Source organism: Myotis brandtii, unplaced genomic scaffold (assembly GCF_000412655.1).
Source record: "Myotis brandtii unplaced genomic scaffold, ASM41265v1 scaffold3993, whole genome shotgun sequence".
Lineage (NCBI taxonomy): Eukaryota > Metazoa > Chordata > Mammalia > Chiroptera > Vespertilionidae > Myotis > Myotis brandtii.
In genome coordinates, this window is record NW_005365339.1 from 2,811 (window position 1) to 9,456 (window position 6,646).

General features: G+C 47.1%; 1 long non-coding RNA gene across 2 annotated transcripts; it reads right to left on the minus strand.

Moving 5' to 3' along the window:
• Window positions 1-982: 982 nt before the first annotated feature.
• LOC102255199 lies at window positions 983-2,475 on the minus strand. 2 transcript variants are annotated; one of them, XR_313982.2, is made up of 3 exons: window positions 2,371-2,475; window positions 1,777-1,850; window positions 983-1,241 (listed from the first exon to the last, which is right to left on the minus strand). It is a non-coding gene; the product is annotated as an uncharacterized LOC102255199 (long non-coding RNA). The 2 variants fall into 2 exon arrangements; XR_313983.2 differs by having other exon boundaries at window positions 986-1,221.
• Between the last annotated feature and the right edge of the window lie 4,171 nt (window positions 2,476-6,646).

Consider the following 6,646-nt stretch of genomic DNA (forward strand, 5'->3'; position numbering starts at 1 on the left):
AGATCTGCTAATGGAAAAACAAGGGAACTCTTAAAACTAATTTTTGATGAAATAATACAGCCCCCGGATAAACCTCAAAATAGAAGCTGACATTACTGTGCAAGAAGCAACTAACAATTATTACCAGGGGATAAAATAAAAAGTGGGTTTTGGGAAATATAAAAGTGCTTTCATGCCTGCAGTGATAAAGACCATTGGATTTTCATAAAATGTGGAAATAAAAGATTTGTAGCTGGAACAGATGGATAAACTTGAATTCAAGGCTGGACCTTCCCCAGTAACTGGCACCGTATAATCTTTTCCCTACTTCCAAGGAGAGCTAGAGCTCCCCTCTCATAATTCAACAAAGACCACACAGAACAGTGGTGGGCCCCACACCCATGAAGGCCAGGTGGAAGGCCAGGCATTACTGCTTCTTCTCCCTGTAACAGGGCCCTGCCATACCACCCAGGGCTTGGCCCTCTTCTTGCAGCCACCACACCTCACTTCTTTCCTCTGCTTCAGACCCCCCTACCCACACAGGCACTTGTGCCAGGCACAGGGCTAGGTCTCAACAGTGTATAACGGTATGTTGGCCTGTTCCCTCAAAAGGCAACACTGCCAACTTCTCCACTGTGGTGCATTCCCTGTGTCATTTTGTGCTGAAAGGTAACATTACATAGCAGGCATCTATTAATGAGTAGCGAGTTGCATGCAAAAGAGAAAGTGAAAAATCTGAAGTGAGAAGAGATGCCTTCAAAGATTTGCCCACTGCAAGAGAAGCAGCACACCTCCTGGGCTCTCATAGCTTTCTTCACCTCTGTATCCTCAGGCAAACAAACAACAGTGCCTGGCGCATAGTATGTGCTCAGTAAAAACTCAATCATGAGTGAAAGCCTGCAAATAAATGAACTGTTCTTAGGGCTTTTCTGAAAGTCTGACCTCATCGTGTGTAGTTGTGGAACACACAAGCACAGTGTTTAAAACTCCCTGTAAGAGCTCAAAGGCACAGCTTTTTAGGAGGGACTTGCAGGGAACCCAGACTCCTTTTGTTAGTTTCTGCTGACCTTGGACATCTGTGCCTCGGTAGTGCCTCTGGCCCCCAGAAAGACCATGGCCAGCGCTGAGGAAATGCTCATGGGGGAGATGAAGATGTTCCCAGAGGGGTTGTTGTCCTTCAGGGTGCGGAAGAGGTCCACTGCGAACCGGGTGTTGGCCAAGCTCAGCTGCTCCATGGTGAGGCTACAACACAGGACAGAGGCCTAGCACACCAGCAAATATGGCAATGACATTTCTCCATGGCTCCCTTGCCCTGAAACACCCGGAAATTTGTACTTCCTTTTCTTTTCTCAGGAGGACAAGAGCACACAGATAGGAACTGGACAAGGATCCATCAGCAACTCTGGGCAAGGAACCAGGGAGCTGAGAGGGCTCTGACATGCAGATTCAGCAGCCAACACTGGGCCTTTCCTACTCAGTTGGGGAGCACACACATTTCCCACCCTTTACCTGAAATGATAATTTTCTATTAGAAAATCATAGCTACCCACTCCGCATTAAAGCAAATTTCAACAAAGTGGTAGATTTTCCTCATTTTCAAGATTCAGTTGCTAATGTTTAGAGAGGTGAAGTGTCCCAAGTCTCGAGGCTGGTGTAGGATGTGAGAGCTTGAAAACCCAGCACAGGCCTTAGGGTCGGGGTGCAGCCCACCAGCAGCAGGGGCCAAGCATCCTCTCTGACACCCACCCCTCAGGTGCAGGTGACTGGCCTTCCACCTCAGCTCAGAAGCCTGCTTACCAATCCTGACTCCTCTCAGAGCTTGTTTCCACAGAGATGGGCAAGGAAGAATAATAGTGGTGCTAGCTGCTTCCCTGTCAGTAATACATTGAATTAACACTGTTGTTACTGGAAAGTAACCTCTAGGATCACATTGGCCTCCCCTCGATCCTTCCCTCCCTCCTTCCCTCCCTCCATCTCTCCCTGCATCCCTTCTTCTCGCCCTCCCTCCCTCCCTACATCCACAGCAATGAAAAGCTATGGCCCCTGGGCTGTCTAAAAACTGTTACAAACTGCTCTGGGAAGCAGGAAGTTGAGAAAGAAATGATCTCGGGCATGGCTCTAGCTTCCAGCCACAAAGCCGCGTCCAGTCTATCGCAGGCCAGCCTGCTCTCGCTCAAGGGATTAGGGGTTGGGTGGGGGTGTTTCCGGTATCATCTCCCTCTCAGATGAGAGGTGCAGGCAGCAGTCCCAGTGAAAGGGCAGGGGCTGCGGGTAGCCAGGCCACAGAAGGCCAAGGCGGAGCCAGGAGTAGGCAGCTGGCAGATCCCAGCCCTGGGCAGCCCGTGCTTTCTTTGTCCCACTTCCCTAATGGGCCTGGTGCCCACAACTCACCCTTTGCTTGCTGCCTGGGAGGGGCTCTGGATCTGAAGATGCCTGCAGTGCAAGCACCGTCCTTATATACTCCCTGAGGTGGGTGCAGCTCTGGGCCTGCAGAAGGAGGAAGGGCTATGCTGGGAGGCGTGGTGTTGGGGCGGAGCTGCATAAGGAGCAGGGTGGGGCAGCAGGGCAGGCACAGCTGGAGTCCAGGCACTGGCAGTACAAGCCTAGATGAGGGTGGACTTTCTGCAGTGCCCTATTCAGGAGATGAGCAACTTATTGAGTCTGGGTGAACTCAGAGGTCTGGCAAGGACCTGATTGCCTAGTAGTTCTTGCCTAAGTGTGAATCACTGAGATGACATAATGTATCACCTCTTACAGGGCAAACTAGCCCCTCTGAATCTCATCTATATACTCCAAAATGGTTTTCTTTTCCTGTGTTTTTGTTTTTGTTTTGTGGGGTGCAGAGGGACCTCCATTATAAGATAAAACAGTCCTGTCAGCTGATAGTCATTGGTGCCAGTTCAATGCCACCAGGAATCCCCAATTTAGGGTGCAGTGAAGAAGGAAACTTCATTCAGTGCAAACAGTTCAATTGTGATACAGCTCAGTTACTAGCATGAAGCAGCAGGTGGCAAGGTGGCCCTGTCTGGCTAGCCAGCTCTGCTCTGCTCTCCTCCACCTGCTCCATTCCCATCTCCCTCTTCCTGTTTCTCCAGGAAACAACCTTGAGTGGAAAGAGAAAGTGTGCTCCCAGAGCCAGAAAGAAGCTGGCTTAAATAGAGAGAAGTCCCCACCCCTGGTCTCTGATTGGTCCATCCTCATGCAAAGGAAGACTCCAAGTCCTCAAAGTTTCATTGCTCCAAAAAGCACTGTCCTGATTGGTCAGAATGGAGCTGCTCTAGTTGGTTAGTGAAAATGCTGATAAGGATAGAATGGCCAGGCACCCCAGGAGGACCCCCCACCCTGAAGGGGCTGTGGCCAGTCTGAAAACGGCCCTCAGCCCCTCACCCATGCTGGCCAGGCACTCCATTGGGAACCCCCATCCTGAAGGGGATGTGGCCAGTCTGAAAACGAAACTCAGCCCCTCACCCAGGCTAGCCAGGGACCCCAGTGGGACCCCCACCCTGATCCGGGATACCCTTCAGGGCAAACCAGCTGGCCCCCACCCATGCACCAGGCCTCTTTCCTTCTTAATAAAAGGGTAATATGCAAATTGACCCTAACAGCAGAATGACTGGTCACTATGACACACACTGATGACCACCAGGGGGCAGACGCTCAATGCAGGAGCTGCCCCCTGGTGGTCAGTGCGCTCCCACAGGGGGAGCTCTGCTCAGTCACAAGCCAGGCTGACGGCTGCTAGTACAGTGGTGGTGGCGGGAGCCTCTCCCGCCTCCTCAGCAGTGCTAAGGATGTCTGACTGCAGCTTAAGCCTGCTCCCCGCTGGCAAGTGGGCATCCCCTGAGGGCTCCCGGGCAGCCAGAGGAATGTCTGACTGCCATCTTAGGCCCAATCGTCCAGGGAGCGGGCCTAAGCCAGCAGGTGGTTATCCCCCGAGGGGTCCCAGACTGCGAGAGGGCACAGGCCGGGCTGAGGTACTCCCCCAAAGTGCACAAATTTTTGTGCACAGGGACTCTAGTTATTTTATAGGTTGTCCCAAAATTCACGCAAGATTTGCAATTGAATTGAATTGCAAATCTTGCGTGAATTTTGGGACACCCTATATAAGTACTATTGGCCCCATGCATAAAATTCATGTACATTAAAAGGGAATTAATTAGAAGAAATATTTTCATATTGATATTTGCCCTTTCTCTATAATAGAAGTGTCAGAGATGAAAGAAAATTAGTAAAATGTATATGAAAATCAGCCTCCTGTCAGAGTCTGGGGCACGCTGCAGAACCTAGAGCCAAGTTCCTGCCCACCACCTGCACGTGCTTTAAAAACATTAGAGACCCAGACCCAGCCAGCCCCTCCCCCATTGGATAAGACCTAGACTCAGCCAACCCCAACCCCCATCAAGCTGTTTTTCGCAGAGAGCAAAACCTCAGGTCCCCCATCCTGGCACCAGATGGGGGACGGAGTCTCAGATCCCCAGTCAAGCCCCACCAGCTGGAGGGAACAGCCTCAGGTCCCCGGCCTGGCACCGGAGTGGGGGGCACAGCCTAAGGTCCCCTGTCAAGCGCTGTCCAGCTGGGGGCATGGCCTGAGGTCCCCAGCTTGGCCATGGGGTGGGGGTGGGGGACACGGCCCGAGGTCCCCCGTCAAGCACAAAGGGGCAGGGAGTGCGGCCTGATGTCCCTGCTGTTTGGTCGTGATGTTACAGCATCTCAGCTATAATACATATTCCTCCATTATATAGATAGATTAGAACCACTTGCCATGTTTCACCAAATAAAAAATAATACAAAGAAAACCTGTTTTTTAATTGAAAATGCATTGAATATGTAGATCAATTGACATTTCAATAATGAATCATGACCATGGTATAGCTTTCCATTTATTCAGAACTACTTTATTTTCTTTCAATAATGATTACAGTTTTCTGTATAGAATTTCTTAACATGTTTTTTTTAAAAAATATATTTTATTGATTTTTTACAGAGAGGAAGGGAGAGAGATAGAGAGTTAGAAACATCGATGAGAGAGAAACATCGATCAGCTGCCTCCTGCACACCCCCTACTGGGGATGTGCCCGCAACCCAGGTACATGCCCTTGACCGGAATCGAACCTGGGACCTTTCAGTCCGAAGGCCGATGCTCTATCCACTGAGCCAAACCGGTTTCGGCCTTAACATGTTTTGATGAATTTATTCCTAGGTATTTGAACATTTTTTACATCATTATAAATGCTTTTGAAAACATTTTTTAAAACTTTGTAACTCAGAAATACAAATTAGCTACGTAACTTGCACTTGTAACGAGCAATGCCTTACTTAACTCAGTTTTAAGTTCTAATAATTTAGACTTTAGATGAAAATATTCATCTGAAATATTATAAGATTTGCTCTTACTTTCAAATTTTTATATATTTTGTTTTTCTTACCCTACCATATGAGCTAGGATCTTCATTAAATTTTGAATAAGTGATGGTAACATACATTCCTATCTTGTTAAATTGCTAACTAATTTCTTCTTTAATTTTTTCTTTTTTTTTGGATAATTTTGAGGGCTTATTATTGGGTTCATACAAATTTAGAATTGTTATATTGTCCTAGGGATCTGAATCTTTTTACCATATGAAGAGTCTGTCTTTATCACTAGAACAGGAAAACCTACTTTTTCTAATAATCACAGCACATCTACTTTTATGGTTAGTATTTGCATCATATATCTTTCCATTCTTTTTTCCTAATTCTATTTTTTTTATGTTATAGATATATTTTCTGTAGCCACCATACAATATTTTTTCAATCTAGCCTAACCATTTTTGTCTTTTAACTGAAATATTTAGTCATTTCACATTTATTTTTTAAGAATATATCTTTATTGATTTCACGGAGTAAGGGAGAGGGAGAAGGAGAGAGCTAGAAACACCAATGATGAGAAAATCATTGATCAGCTGCCTCCTGCAGACCCCCTACTGGGGATCGAGCCTGCAACCCAGGCAAGTGCCCTTGACTAGAATCGAAGGTCGGATCTTTCAGTCCACAGGCCAATACTCTATCCGCTAAGCCAAACCAGCTAAGGCTAGTCATTTCACATTTAAATAATTACTGAAATATTTGGAATTTAATGTGATATTTTGCTATTTGTCATTCCTGTTCTGTGTATCTTTCTTCTTTCCCCTTTTTGGATTGGTTGTGTAATTTTGTGTTGTTTTTTTTTTCCTCTTTGGTTTATTATGGAAGTTATAAACCCTTTCACTATTCTTCTTTCAGTTACCTTAGACCAGGGGTCGGCAAACTGCGGCTCGTGAGCCACATGCGGCTCTTTGGCCTTTTGAGTGTGGCTCTTCCAAAAAATACCGACTGCTGCACATTGGCCATGAAGTTTCAATCGCACTGTATGTGCGTGCCCGCATGTGGTATTTTGTGGAAGAGCCACACTCAAGGGGCCAAAGAGCCGCATGTGGCTCATGAGCCACAGTTTCCCAACCACTGCCTTAGTACGAAATGCATCCTTGACTTATCAAAATCTAATCTAATAAAAGACAAATAGAGTAATTAACCGTACCTCTGACATGCTTTCCATTGGCTAATCAGGGTGATATGCAAATTAACTGCCAACTAAGATGGCGGCTGGCAGCAAGGAAGCTGAAGCGAACAGGAGGCTTGCTTGCTCCAG